Here is a 15,678-nt window from a genome sequence, read left to right as displayed (position 1 = left end):
CCTGGTGGTGCATATATCCCATCATACTACAGACAAAGCATGCTGGGGGTTGTAGTGCTCCTAACACTGGGGACCACTGGCTGCATCCCTGGTGGTGCATATATCCCATCATACTACAGACAAAGCATGCTGGGGGTTGTAGTGCTCCTAACACTGGGGACCATTGGCTGCAGCCCTGGTGGTGCATATATCCCATCATACTACAGACAAAGCATGCTGGGGGTTGTAGTTCTCCTAACACTGTAGCCGCAGGCTGCATCCCTGGTAGTGCATATATCCCATCATACTACAGACAAAGCATGCTGGGGGTTGTAGTGCTCCTAACACTGGGGACCACTGGCTGCAACCCTGGTGGTGCATATATCCCATCATACCACAGACAAAGCATGCTGGGGGTTGTAGTTCTCCTAACACTGGAGACCACTGACTGCAGCCCTGGTGGTGCATATATCACATAATACTACAGACAAAGCATGCTGGGGGTTGTAGTTCTCCTAACACTGGAGACCACTGACTGCAGCCCTGGTGGTGCATATATCACATAATACTACAGACAAAGCATGCTGGGGGTTGTAGTTCTCCTAACACTGGGGACCATTGGCTGCAGCCCTGGTAGTGCATATAACATATCATACTACAGGCAAAGCATGCTGGGGGTTGTAGTGCTCCTAACACTGGGGACCACTGGCTGCATCTCTGGTAGTGCAGATATCGCATCATACTACAGACAAAGCATGCTGGGGGTTGTAGTTCTCCTAACACTGGAGACCACTGGCTGCAGCCCTGGTAGTGCATATATCACATAATACTACAGACAAAGCATGCTGGGGTTTGTAGTCTCACACCTACTGGAGCTGCTGCTGATGTCAGTGTGGTAGCCTGAGCTGTGTTCTCCATGTCCGGAGTGTGGCCGCCGGGTTATCACCGTGTGCACTGCCGCATCCAGCATAGACACACTGCGCTGTACTGTACCCCATCCCGTGGTTTATTCTTGTGATCTTTGCTGGGGTACATTATATACAAGCAAAAAGATTAACGAAGACCACCAGGAAAATGTCAGCCTCCTGCCCCCACCTTATAGTCCTGTGTTGCTCACTGGCTCCTGCACAAGAGAAATCCTGGGTGTCTGCCATCAGTACCTGCACTACTGGATAGGGGGGGTAGTGGACACCATGTAATGTCTGAGCCCTATTTGTTGATTTGTCTGACTTGATATTTATGTTTCCCTATGTGAAATATGTTATGTGAAAAGATGTCTTGTGCACAATTCTCAATAGCCAATAGTGTCCCTCTGATCTCAGGGTGTCAATAACTGGAAGGGCCATCACCTGACCACTGCAGCTAATCACTGATCAGCTGTCAACATCTTCCACTCAGAATGTAGAGGCTGCTGGGATCACACGTCGCTCACTCCAGATGTTGATGCGTGAGACCGGGTAGGCGAATATAGGTATGGGAGTCAAGGAGGTGGAGTTAGTCACAGTGGGAGTCAGGGAGGTGGAGTTGGTCACAGTGGGAGTCTGGGAGGTGGAGCTAGTCACAGTGGGAGTCAGGGAGGTGGAGCTAGTCACAGTGGGAGTCAGGGAGGTGGAGCTAGTCACAGTGGGAGTCGGGGAGGTGGAGCTAGTTGCAATGGGCGTCAGGGAGGTGGAGCTAGTTGCAATGGGCGTCAGGGAGGTGGAGCTAGTTGCAATGGGCGTCAGGGAGGTGGAGCTAGTTGCAATGGGCGTCAGGGAGGTGGAGCTAGTTGCAATGGGCGTCAGGGAGGTGGAGCTAGTTGCAATGGGCGTCAGGGAGGTGGAGCTAGTTGCAATGGGCGTCAGGGAGGTGGAGCTAGTTGCAATGGGCGTCAGGGAGGTGGAGCTAGTTGCAATGGGAGTCAGGGAGGTGGAGCTAGTCACAATGGGAGTCAGGGAGGTGGAGCTAGTCGCAATGGGAGTCAGGGAGGTGGAGCTAGTCACAATGGGAGTCAGGGAGGTGGAGCTAGTCGCAGTGAGAGTCAGGGAGGTGGAGCTAGTCGCAATGGGTCAGGTTATCTCAGACCATAATCTTGACTGATGTCCCTGAGGACTGGGTACATCATCACAGGTTTATTGTGTCACTCAGACCTCAGCAATCCTGAGAATGAGGGTATGTGCACACGTCCAGATTTCTTGCAGAAATTTCCTGAAGAAAACCGGAAATTTTCTGCAAGAAATCCGCATATTTTTTTTTGCGTTTTTTTTCGCGGTTTTTTTAGCATTCTGCAAGCGTAATTAGCTTGCAGAATGCTAAAGTTTTCCAGCGATCTGTAGCATCGCTTGGAAAACTGACTGACGAGTTGGTCACACTTGTCAAACATAGCGTTTGGCAAGTGTGACCAACTTTTTACTATAGATGCTGCTTATGCAGCATCTATAGTAAAAGATAGAATGTTTAAAAATAATTAAAAAAATGGTTATACTCACCTGCAGACAGCCGATCTCCTCAGCGGCGTCCGTTCCTATAGATGCCGGTGTGGTTCAGGACCTTCGATGACGTCGCGGCTTGTGATTGGTCGCGTGAGACACATGAGCGGTCACGCGACCAATCACAAGACAGCGACGTCATCACAGGTCCTGAACCACACCATCTATAGAAACGGAAGAGAAAGCATGCACCGGAGAGGCGGGAACACTTCGGGGGCCATCAGAGGGTGAGTATATGACTATTTTTTATTTTAATTCTTTTTTTTGTTTACCAATTATATGGTGCCCAGTCCGTGGAGGAGAGTCTCCTCTCCTCCACCCTGGGTACCATCCGCACATAATCTGCTTACTTCCCGCATCGTGTGCACAGCCCCATGCGGAAAGTAAGCAGATCAATGCATTCCTAGGTGTGCGGAATCCCCGCAATTCCGCATTTTTAATGAACATGTTGCTTTTTTTTCCGCGATGCGATTTTTTTCGCGGAAAAAAATGCAACATTTGCACAAAAAATGCGGAATACCCTGTAAATAATAGGAGGCATATGTAAGCGGTTTTTTCGCGTTTTTATCGCGAAAAAACGCGAAAAATCCTGAACGTGTGCACATGGCCTTGAAGGTGAATGCAGCTCCTATAAATACCTGGACAGCAGCCACGTGCAGTTTGCCATTGTTCTGCGTGACCGGGTAGTAAATCATCATCTGTCACGGTGACTAATGGCGCAGTCAGTACATTATTCCCAACCCCCGTGCCAGCGTCTGCTTGTGACTCACAGTACACAGACGTGGAGGAATATAGCGACAGAAGAAGATGGGGGCAGAGTTTGTTGGGACCAGAGTCAGACCGGTCAGAGCCTGAGGTGATGCTTTTCAGGAATGACTGATTTGAGGGAGGATTCCAGCTGGTCGTGAGCCCTGCTGATAATGAGGTGTTTGTGAGCAGTGGTGGTCAGCCGTGTGTGCTGCCGCTGTCTGCCCCTCCATGTCTCTGCCTGAGGCATCTGTTCTCTTATATCCCTGGGAACAATATCTGTAAGTTTGCGCTGACTTTCAGGGCACTGAGAATATTCCATTCCACTTGTAATTAATATTTCTCCCCACGTGTCAGCACATACTCAGATATCGGGAGCTGAGCTGTGGGGTCAGTAAGCCAAACCTCTGACTCCACAATTTCCCTCACTCCACAGTACTGGTCACTACTGAGCATGTGCATGAAGTGCAGCACAGATTCATCTCCACTACGACCCCACAGCAATGGTCACTACTGAGCATGTGCATGAAGTGCAGCACAGATTCGTCTCCACTAAGACCCCACAGCACTGGTCACTACTGAGCATGTCCATAAAGTGCAGCACAGATTCATCTCCACTATGACCCCACAGCACTGGTCACTACTGAGCATGTGCATAAAGTGCAGCACAGATTCATCTCCACTACGACCCCACAGCACTGGTCACTACTGAGCATGTCCATAAAGTGCAGCACAGATTCAACTTCACTAAAAGCCGAGATCCTCAGATCAGGAACAGAACAGACATTTATAGGACATTTCAGAACTTTCCCCGTGTTTGCATGGGTTTCTTCTGGGTGCTCTAGTTTCCTCCCACACTCCAAAGATTTACTAGAATTTCGATTGTGAGCCCTACTGGGGACAGTGATGATGTCTGTAAAGCACTTTGGAAATTTATAGTGCCATTTAGGTGACTCAAATAACTACAATGTTCATTCTCTTGAGAGTTTAGCACTTTTTCAGACAGGTTTCAGAGTGGATCTGTAAAAAAACATTTGTGCACAGTCACTAAATAGACTTGGCCATTCACTGATGCTCCCTCTGTATTGTGGACACAAGTAACGCTCTATTACTCCTTAGGTCATTTGCCCCAATTCATCATTTTTCTCACAGCGATTATGATGAAGCATCTGATTCATTAAGAGGCACAGGAATGTCTGACAAGTCGCATGCGCCTCGCCACAAATCTTACTCCAGTTGAAGACTGGAGTAAGATCATGAATTTGACTAGTGGAGGTTATCACTCCCACGTACAGCCCCATCTCCACACACTTTGTCAGAACTGTGCCAACATAGCATGAAGACACCAAAAACTTCTCAAACCTTCTCACTCCAAAATACTGGTGTAAAAGCTTTGATTAATCTGGTCTTTGTCATACAGTGAAGGAAACAAGTATTTCCTATTGAAGCACCGAGTTGCCAAGCGACAGCCTCAAACTCTTAAAGGGAATCTGTAACCCCATTTTAGGCCTATAAGCTAAGGCCACCGCCATCAGGGACTTATCTACAGCATCTTCATGCGATGACGTCCTCTTCTTTTCTTCCTGCCGCGGCTCCTGCGCCGGGGTAAGTCTCTGCCCTGTTGAGGGCAGAGCAAAGTACTGCAGTGCGCAGGTGCTGGGCCTCTCTGACCTTTCATGGCGTTTGCGCACTGCAGTACTTTGCTCTGCCCTCAACAGGGCAGAGAATTACCCCGGCGCAGGAGCCGCGGCAGGAAGAAAAGAAGAGGACGTCATCGCATGAAGATGGGAGGCCCCGGACCGGACCGCGACACCCAACGGACCGGACCACCCCTGGGTGAGTATAATCTAAGGGTACTGTCACACAGTGGCACTTTGATCGCTACGACGGTACGATCCGTGACGTTCCAGCGATATCTATACGATATCGCAGTGTCTGACACGCTACTGCGATCAGGTACCCCGCTGAGAATCGTACGTCGTAGCAGATCGTTTGAAACTTTATTTCGTCGCTGGATCTCCCGCTGTCATCGCTGGATCGGTGTGTGTGACAGCGATCCAGCGATGCGTTCGCTTGTAACCAGGGTAAACATCGGGTTACTAAGCGCAGGGCCACGCTTAGTAACCCAATGTTTATTGTGGTTACCAGCGTAAAAGTAAAAAAAAAAAAAACCGTACATACTCACATTCCGGTGTCCTTCAGGTCCCTTGCCGTCTGCTTCCCGCTCTGACTGTCTGCCGGCCGGAAAGTAAGAGCAGATCACAGCGGTGACGTCACCGCTGTGATCTGCTTTCACTTTACGGCGGCAGTCAGTCAGAGCGGGAAGCAGACGGCAAGGGACCTGAAGGACACCGGAATGTGAGTATGTACTGTTTGTTTTTTTTTTACTTTTACGATGGTAACCAGGGTAAACATCGGGTTACTAAGCGCGGCCCTGCGCTTAGTAACCTGATGTTTACCCTGGTTACCCGGGGCCTTCGGCATCGTTGGTCGCTGGAGAGCGGTCTGTGTGCCAGCTCTCCAGCGACCACACAACGACTTACCAACGATCACGGCCAGGTCGTATCGCTGGTCGTGATCGTTGGAAAGTTGCAGAGTGTGACAGTACCCTAACTTGTTTTTCTCTGATCGCCCATGACGGCACCACGGAGAGAGGGGATCCGCCCACCAAGGACAGGAAACCTACGGATAAAAAAGGCGGACCACTCTCCTGCATCAGTTGGTTTCCTGTCCTTGATGGGAGATTTACGGACTTACCAGTTCGACGTTGGAATTCCGGGGCCATCCAGTCCGATTCAAGGCAGCTGGGGTCCCTCTGCCTCGGCTAGGGTGGTGACCCGAAGCGCCACCGCTGGGAGCCAGGGGCGACAGGGTGTGCGGGGGAGGTGACAAGGAGTCGCGGTCACCTCCCCAGGTAAGATGCAGCAGCGGCAACATCCAGGGGGGTCCCTCTGTGGTTGCGGGAGGTGCAGCGCGACCCTCCCTGAACAAGCATGAGTCTGCACGCTGCACCGCCATCGGGCGTGCAGAGAAACGCGCTACAAGGGCTGCATAGGACCGGGGGCGCCGGTCAGCAGCGCCATAAATTCTTCCCGGGCGCCATCTTGAAAGTCGGCGCATGCCTGGGATCCAGACTGGTCTCGCGGGAGCTCGAGCGGCGCGGTCTGCGCAGGCGCTGAAGGGCGCCGCTCGGGCGCTGGGCGCGCGCCACTCGAGCGGCGCGGTCTGCGCAGGCGCTGAAGGGCGACGCTCGAGCGCCGGGCGCGGTCTGCGCAGGCGCTGACGGGGTGCCTCTCGGGCGCTAGGAGCGATCTGCGCAGGCGCCGGCGGTGAGCGCCGAGCTAATAGTCGGCGTTCGGCGCTCCTCCCCGTGGACTGCGCAGAAGCGGCGGGGGAGTTTAAATATAGGAATCCACATCCTCCCAGTGGCTCTGCTGTAATAAGCAAAAGAGCCTCATGAGTAGTAGTGCCGCAGCGTCAGCTCAGCATACGCAGACCAGCAGCAGTATGAGCGACCCGACATCACCTCAGCCCGAGTCACCTCCACCTGTAGCATCGCCGCAGCAGCAAAAAAGGCGACAGCAGAAAGGGCACCAGGACACCAGCAAAGAACGCCAAAGGTCCCAGCACAGTAAGGAGTCCAGTACGGCGTCGGGGAAGAAGCCAGAGGCAGACAATCCCCAACCGGTATTTATGGGTCCTGGAGGTGGTAAGTGGATCTTCGTGAATGTCAGAGACAGTAAGATTGTTATTTGTCTCTTATAGGGGAGGAAAAGCGTATGTAAAACTAAGCACAAAAGTTGCGCCATCTGTAGAGAGGATCTTCCACCTACATGGGATAAGAGACTATGCAATACTTGCATTCAGCAAACTTTATCCGAAAACCTTCCTGGGTTTGCAACAGACCTTAAGAGCCTGATTAAAGAACAAGTAGAGGACACCTTCAGATCACTAAAAAGTGGGAAAAAAAAGGAGAAAAACCAGACTCAGGTCCCCATCTCCTGTCTCAAAATCAGGAAGTGATAGTGAGAATTCAGTGTCCTTCAACTCCTCCACCTCATCTTCATCATCTACTTCTTCCTCGGGGGGACATAACTGTTTCCCTCTAGAGGATACCGATGGCCTCATAAAAGCCGTGAGAAGTACCATGGGTCTGGTAGACTCCCACCCTAAAAAATCTGTACAACACATAATGTTTGGGGGCCTGGAACAAAAAAAGAGAAGAGCTTTCCCTCTTAACGAAGCAATAGCAGCCTTAATTAAGAAAGAATGGAAGAAGCCTATGAAAAAGGCTCTTCTAACGCCTAAAAGAAAATACCCCTTTGAGGAGGAATCCTGCTCCTTTTTGGGAGAAGGCCCCCAAATTAGATGTAGCGATCGCTAAGGCCTCAAAAAAATTTTCCCTCCCGTTCGAAGACATGGGGGTCCTAAAAGACCCTATGGACAAAAAGGCAGACGCCTTTCTCAAAGGTACCTGGGAGGCAGCGGGAGGAGGCCTGAAGCCGGCGGTAGCGGCAGCATGTACTTCACGCTCCCTGATGATTTGGCTGAACCAACTAGAGGGCCAATTAAAGGGGAAAACTTCCCGGGACTCAATGCTAGACACACTACCTGTAATGAGAGGGGCCGCGGCTTTCCTAGCTGATGCCTCGGCCGATTCTATCAGGCTATCCGCCAGAGCAGCAGGGTTTGCTAATGCGGCCAGGCGCGCCCTCTGGCTTAAGAATTGGCCAGGCGACCTACAGACGAAAACAAAACTGTGCACTATCCCCTGTGAAGGAGAATTTCTGTTCGGTTCCACCCTGGATGACATCTTGGAAAAAGCGGGGGACAAGAAAAAATCCTTCCCTCCTCTGGGTCTCCCCTCTTATAGGAAGCCCTTTCGGAACAAGAGGTTTTTCCGTAAGAACACGGGGAGAAACCAGGGGAAATGGGAAGATAAAAAGAACAAAAATAAGGGGTTTATCTTTAATAAAAACCTCAATGACAACAAAAAACCTTCACAATGAAGGTTCGCCCCAGGTGGGGGGAAGGTTATCTCTCTTTCTCCCAGCCTGGGAAAAGATTACCTCAAGTCGATGGATACTAAACATCATAGAGTCGGGACTGAGATTAACATTCAAGAGGTATCCCCGTCCCTCTTTCAAGATAACACCCACAAGATCCTCGACAGAGGAGCAGTTGACGTTAGAAAACGAGGTTGTCGGGTTAGTAAAAAAAGGAGTACTCCTGGAAGTTCCCCCTCAGGAAAGAGGGCAAGGGTACTATTTCCCTCTTTTCCTGAGGAAGAAGCCAGATGGTTCCTTCAGGACCATTATCAATTTAAAAAACCTAAACAACTACCTAGAGGTTCAAGCATTCAAGATGGAAACAGTAAAATCAGCTATCAAGATGCTATTTCCTCAATGCTTCATGGTGGTCCTGGACCTAAAGGACGCATATTATCACGTCCCAATACACAAGGACCACCAAAAATTCCTCAGACTGGCAGTCCACATCCAGGGAGTCCTAAGTCACTTCCAGTTCTCAGCTCTACCATTTGGCTTAGCAATCGCCCCGAGAGTTTTCACAAAGTTGGTGGCGGAGGTAATGGCGCACCTCAGGGAAGAAAATACCCTGATCGTACCATATCTGGACGACTTCCTGGTGATAGGCTCCTCCCCGCAGCATTGCAAGAGCCCACTAGACCTGGTGATTCATTCTCTAAAAAATCTAGGTTGGCTAATAAACCTAGAGAAATCCAGACTGGTGCCTTCTCAGGTTCAGGAGTACCTAGGTCTCACTCTAGACTCCAAACAAATGGAATGTCGGCTCCCAGAGAGCAAAATACAAAAGATAAAAAGTTTAGCGTTAAGAGTACAATCTCTCCCCTCCATAACACTCCGTCAGGGCATGTCCCTATTAGGCTCTATGACCTCTTGCATCCCGGCGGTCCAGTGGGCCCAACTACATTCAAGAAATCTCCAATGGCAACTACTGTCAGAGCAAAACCTTCTAGGAGAACATTTAGACGAGCGGTTAACATTGTCTCCTCGCACCAATCACTCCCTGACTTGGTGGACATTGCAGAAAAATCTTTCCCAGGGAGTCCCATGGGTAATTCCGATCTCGAAGGTCCTAACTACGGACGCAAGCCCCTCAGGGTGGGGGGCTCATCTGGGCGACCTAGTAGCCCAGGGCATTTGGTCGGCGGCGACAACCGTGGCACACGCTGCAAACACGCTTCCTGCAGCGATGCTCCAGGTGCGCCGAACGTCTGTGGAGAAAATCTAATCTACCCGAAGACTTCATCCATTATAAGTTCATGCTAAAAACATACAACTCTGCCCTTCACCTCTCCAAACAAACCTATTTCAACACCCTCATCACCTCACTGTCCAATAACCCTAAACGTCTCTTCGACACTTTCCAGTCCCTACTCAACCCAAGAGAGCAGGCCCCAACCACAGATCTCCGCGCTGAAGATCTGGCCAATTACTTCAAAGAAAAAATTGACCACATTCGCCAGGAAATCATCTCCCAATCTCTTCATACCAGGCACTGTCCTCCCTCCCCCACTGCATCTAGTTCACTCTCTGACTTTGAACCAGTTACTGAAGAAGAAGTAAGCAGGCTCCTTGCATCTTCTCGCCCGACCACTTGCACCAGTGACCCCATTCCGTCACATCTCCTCCAGTCCCTTTCCCCGTCTGTCACCTCTCACCTAACAAAAATATTCAACCTTTCCCTCACTTCCGGTATTTTTCCCTCCTCATTTAAGCATGCCATCATACATCCATTACTTAAAAAACCCTCCCTCGACCAAAACTGTGCTGCTAATTATAGACCTGTCTCTAATCTTCCCTTCATCTCTAAACTCCTGGAACGCCTGGTCCACTCCCGTCTTACCCGCTATCTTTCAGATAACTCTCTTCTTGACCCTCTTCAATCTGGCTTCCGCTCTTTACACTCTACTGAAACTGCCCTCACTAAAGTCTCTAATGACCTACTAACAGCTAAATCTAATGGTCACTACTCCATGCTAATTCTATTGGATCTTTCCGCAGCATTCGACACTGTGGATCATCAGCTCCTCACTATGCTCCGCTCCATCGGCATCAAGGACACCGTTCTCTCTTGGTTCTCCTCCTATCTCTCTGACCGATCCTTCACTGTATGTTTTGCTGGTTCCTCCTCCTCTCACCTTCCCCTTACTGTTGGGGTTCCTCAAGGATCAGTCCTAGGCCCCCTCCTCTTCTCTTTGTATACTGCCCCTATTGGACAAACAATCAGTAGATTTGGTTTCCAGTACCATCTCTATGCTGACGACACCCAATTATACACCTCTTCTCCTGCTTTTACTCCGACCTTCTTAGAAAACACCAGTGATTGTCTTACCGCTGTCTCTAACATCATGTCCTCCCTCTATCTGAAACTGAACCTGTCAAAAACTGAACTCCTCGTGTTCTCTCCCTCTACTAACCTACCTTTGCCTGACATTGCCATCTCCGTGTGTGGTTCCACCATTACTCCAAAGCAACATGCCCGCTGCCTTGGGGTTATCCTTGATTCCGAGCTTTCATTCACCCCCCACATCCGATCACTGGCTCGCTCTTCTTATTTGCATCTCAAAAACATTTCTAGAATTCGCCCTTTTCTTACTTTCGACTCTGCAAAAACTCTTACTGTTTCTCTTATTCATTCCCGTCTGGACTATTGTAACTCTCTACTAATTGGCCTCCCTCTTACCAAACTCTCCCCGCTCCAATCTGTCCTGAATGCTGCTGCCAGGATCATATTCCTCACCAACCGTTACACCGATGCCTCTACCTTGTGCCAGTCATTACACTGGCTACCCATCCACTCCAGAATCCAGTACAAAACTACTACCCTCATCCACAAAGCACTCCATGGCTCAGCACCACCCTACATCTCCTCTCTGGTCTCAGTCTACCACCCTACCCGTGCCCTCCGCTCCGCTAATGACCTCAAGTTAGCATCCTCAATAATCAGAACCTCCCACTCCCGTCTCCAAGACTTTACACGCGCTGCGCCGATTCTTTGGAATGCACTACCTAGGTTAATACGATTAATCCCCAATCCCCACAGTTTTAAGCGTGCCCTAAAAACGCATTTGTTCAGACTGGCCTACCGCCTCAACGCATTAACCTAACTATCCCTGTGTGGCCTATTAAAAATAGAAAAAAAACAAAACACATAATCAGGTTCCTTGCATCGTGTTCTCATACACTTTATGCAGTAAATAGCACTCTGTGTCTGTACTGCTACATACTTAGGCAGTTAACTGGTTCATGCAGCTTTACATGAACACCCGAGCCTTACACTATGGCTGGTCCAAATAACTAAAGCAATTGTTACCATCCACCTCTCGTGTCTCCCCTTTTCCTCATAGTTTGTAAGCTTGCGAGCAGGGCCCTCATTCCTCCTGGTATCTATTTTGAACTGTGATTTCTGTTATGCTGTAATGTCTATTGTCTGTACAAGTCCCCTCTATAAGTTGTAAAGCGCTGCGGAATATGTTGGCGCTATATAAATAAAAATTATTATTATTATTATTATTATTATTTGGTCTCCGTCCCTTGCAAACAATTCCTCCAATATGAAGGAACTCCTGGCAGTGAAATTTGCTCTTCAGGAATTTTTGGGAGTCCTTCAATCTCACCATGTAAGGGTGATGTCGGACAATCAAGTAGTAGTATCCTACCTAAATCATCAGGGGGGTACCCGTTCCAAGAATCTAATGGAAGTGACCAGCTCAATCCTTCAGATAGCCGAGAGCAACCTTCTATCCCTGACAAGCCTACACATAAAGGGGGTAGACAATTACAAGGCAGACTTTCTAAGTCGTTCCAGCCTAAAACAGGGGGAATGGGAACTAAATCCAGTGATATTTACTCAGATCACAAAAAAATGGGGGGTTCCCAAAATAGATCTCTTCGCGAGCCATTTAAACAAAAAAGTAGCCTCCTTCTGCTCCCTAACTCCCTTGGGGAGCCCAGTAGCTGTGGACGCTTTCCTGATTTCTTGGGGTCACCACCTGGTCTATGCCTTTCCTCCTCTCATCCTGATTCCAGCAGTGCTGAGGAAGATTCGGGAGGACGGGGCACTGGTCATCTTGATTGCCCCGTTCTGGCCGAAGAGACCTTGGTTCTCATGGATGAGGAAAATGTCAATATCCGACCCGTGGGTATTACCAGACCTCCAGGATCTGTTGTCGCAGGGCCCAGTTTGTCATCCGCAAGTCAAGAACTTGCACTTGACAGCTTGGCTCTTGAGAGGAAGATATTAGAAAACAGAGGGTTCTCTTCAGGTGTAATCTCAACTCTGTTAAAAAGTAGGAAGCCGGTTACAACAAGACAGTACGGCAAAATATGGAAAAAGTTTTTATCTTCAGGTGCAAAAATAGGGAAAGAGATCCCCCTTAATTCCATATTAGAGTTCCTACAAAAAGGTTTGGAGATGGGTTTAGCAACCAGTACCCTAAAAGTTCACGTGGCAGCATTAGGAGCATTATTCAATTTTGACTTAGCTTCAAATAGGTGGGTCTCTAGGTTCATCAGAGCAGCAGGAAGATCGAGGCCTCTGCCAGTGAAAGTGGTTCCACAATGGGACTTAAACTTGGTCCTTAAAGCCCTGACTAGTCCACCATTTGAACCATTACACAAAACTTCAATAAAAAACTTGTCTCTCAAAACCGCTCTGTTAGTCGCCCTCACTTCTGCCCGAAGGGTCAGCGACTTACAGGCTCTATCAGTTAATGCCCCCTACACACAAATTTTAGAGGATAGGGTCATTTTAAAAACAGACCCAGCATATCTCCCGAAAGTGGCTTCAAAATTTCACAGGTCTCAAGGAGATATCTCTCCCCTCCTTCTGTCCCAACCCTACAAATAAGGAGGAACAAACATTACATACTCTGGATGTAAGAAGGTGTCTCTTACAATACCTAGAAGCCACTAGAGAGAGTAGGGAGGATTCCTCTCTGTTTGTGTGTTTCCAGGGTCCCCGGAAGGGGGAAAAAGCTTCTAAGGCTACCATAGCAAGATGGATCACGGACGCCATCAGTCTTTCATACTCGGCAAGTGGGATGTCCGTTCCCGGGGAGGTTAAGGCTCACTCGACAAGGGCAGTGGCGACTTCCTGGGCGGAGAAGGCCGGAGCTTCTATAGACCAGATATGTAGAGCTGCTACCTGGTCCTCACCATCCACATTCTATAGGCACTATAGGTTGGACCTAATCTCTTCCTCAGATCTTACCTTCGGTAAAAGGGTTCTGGAAGCAGTGGTCCCTCCCTGAATGTACTATCTATGCAATTCTCTCCGTGGTGCCGTCATGGGCGATCAGAGAAAAATATAGTTCTTACCGATAACGGTATTTCTCTGAGCCCATGACGGCACCCGTACATTCCCTCCCTTCACTTATGGGTGTGCACATTTAAAAAGTGCCATAGTCTATTCATAGTCTACTTTTAGTTAAAGTCACGCGGTATCTTATTAGGCTAAACAGTTAAAAATTACAAATGCCTTAGTAGTCTCCCATCATTCTCTATGTAAACAAACTGATGCAGGAGAGTGGTACCGCCTTTTTTATCCGTAGGTTTCCTGTCCTTGGTGGGCGGATCCCCTCTCTCCGTGGTGCCGTCATGGGCTCAGAGAAATACCGTTATCGGTAAGAACTATATTTTTCTTATCTTGCAGGTGACATCGGAGGCTTATCTACAGCATTACAGAATGCTGTAGATAAGCCCCTGATGCCGGTGGCCGCAGCTTATAGGCCTAAAATGGGGTGACAGGTTCCCTTTAATGATTTAGAGATGATCTGCAAAGAAGAGTGGACCAAAATTCCTCCTGACATGTGCACAAACATCATCAACTACAAAAAAAAGTCTCACTGCTGTGCTTGCCAACAAGGGTTTTGCCACCAAGTATTAAGTCTTGTTTGCCAGAGGGATCAAATACTTATTTCTCACTGCAAAATGCAAATAAATTTAAATAATTTATACAATGTGATTTCCTGGATTTTGTTTTTTTATATTCTATCTGTCAATGGTAAAATTAGCCTACCCTTAAAATTATAGACTGTTCATGTCTTTGTCAGTGGGCACACTTACTAAATCAGCAAGGGATCAAATACTTATTTCCCCCACTGTATGTTACCCTCTGTTTGGGTGCATTGGCTGTGTGTGCTCTGTGCATGTCCAGTAATTTAGGAGAGCACGATGCCACCTGATGGTGACTGGTCTCCTCCATGGCATCTAGTGCTCTATCCCCCACTGCAGCCTCCCTGGCAGATGGGGTCTGCATTATTTCTGGAGATCCCATGTTGTCTCCCACTCATTCTGTTACTAAGTAGTGAACATAGCCCGCAGTGTATCCAGGAGGACTAAGTGGTTAGGAAACTTGAAAATCAACTCAATGATTAAATTCAGTAGGAGGCTTTGAAAAAAACAAAGTTTCTTTTCATAAGGAGTTCTTGTTTTTGGCCAGTCTCTTGTTAGCAGGGTTCCTTGACAATAATTTGATCACTATATGTCCCGCTATCGGGATACATCACAATCAGCTGTAAAACTTTAATATAAAGTGTTGCGGATTATGTTGGTGCTATAGAAATACAAATTATTATTAATCTTTATGGAAACCATTTGACAATTGTTTTTTTCCTGGAGTGTCTCAACTGGTAATATAAAGCATGGATTAATGATAAGGCAGGGCAGAATAGGTTCTCCAGAGTAAGAGGCGCATAATGAGAAAGGTGGACAAACGTACGTAGTCATAGCATTACATCCATATGTAAAAACGTGCTGACAGATTCCCTTTAAATCCATAATGGGATCAGATCCTCTCAAGAGTGATCAGGTGAGTTTCTCCACCTTTTTCTTCTAGTTGCATAAGACGCCATTAAATCTTGTATTTGGATCTAAACACATCACGCCTGTATGGCTTTGTATAACAGATCTGGGATTGCTGCCTTGTGTATAACAGATCTGGGATTGCTGCCTTGTGTATAACAGATCTGGGATTGCTGCCTTGTGCATAGGGATCTGGGATTGCTGCCTTGTGCATAGGGATCTGGGATTGCTGCCTTGTGCATAGGGATCTGGGATTGCTGCCTTGTGCATAGGGATCTGGGATTGCTGCCTTGTGCATAGGGATCTGGGATTGCTGCCTTGTGTATAACAGATCTGGGATTGCTGCCTTGTGTATAACAGATCTGGGATTGCTGCCTTGTGCATAGGGATCTGGGATTGCTGCCTTGTGTATAACAGATCTGGGATTGCTGCCTTGTGTATAACAGATCTGGGATTGCTGCCTTGTGTATAACAGATCTGGGATTGCTGCCTTGTGCATAGGGATCTGGGATTGCTGCCTTGTGTATAACAGATCTGGGATTGCTGCCTTGTGTATAACAGATCTGGGATTGCTGCCTTGTGCATAGGGATCTGGGATTGCTGCCTTGTGTATAACAGATCTGGGATTGCTGCCT

The 15,678-nt window shown here is 48.4% G+C and overlaps 1 protein-coding gene across 1 annotated transcript in view; it reads left to right on the top strand.

The window, feature by feature from the left end:
- The window catches only part of RETREG3 (reticulophagy regulator family member 3), a 44,645-nt gene that overhangs the window by 730 nt on the left and 28,237 nt on the right, over positions 1–15,678 (top strand). The window lies entirely within an intron of this gene.

The sequence above is a fragment of the Ranitomeya variabilis genome, chromosome 4 (genome assembly GCF_051348905.1).
Source record: "Ranitomeya variabilis isolate aRanVar5 chromosome 4, aRanVar5.hap1, whole genome shotgun sequence".
Lineage (NCBI taxonomy): Eukaryota > Metazoa > Chordata > Amphibia > Anura > Dendrobatidae > Ranitomeya > Ranitomeya variabilis.
The sequence above is the reverse complement of the archived record's forward strand: the minus strand, read 5'-3'. Positions and strand labels throughout refer to the sequence as shown.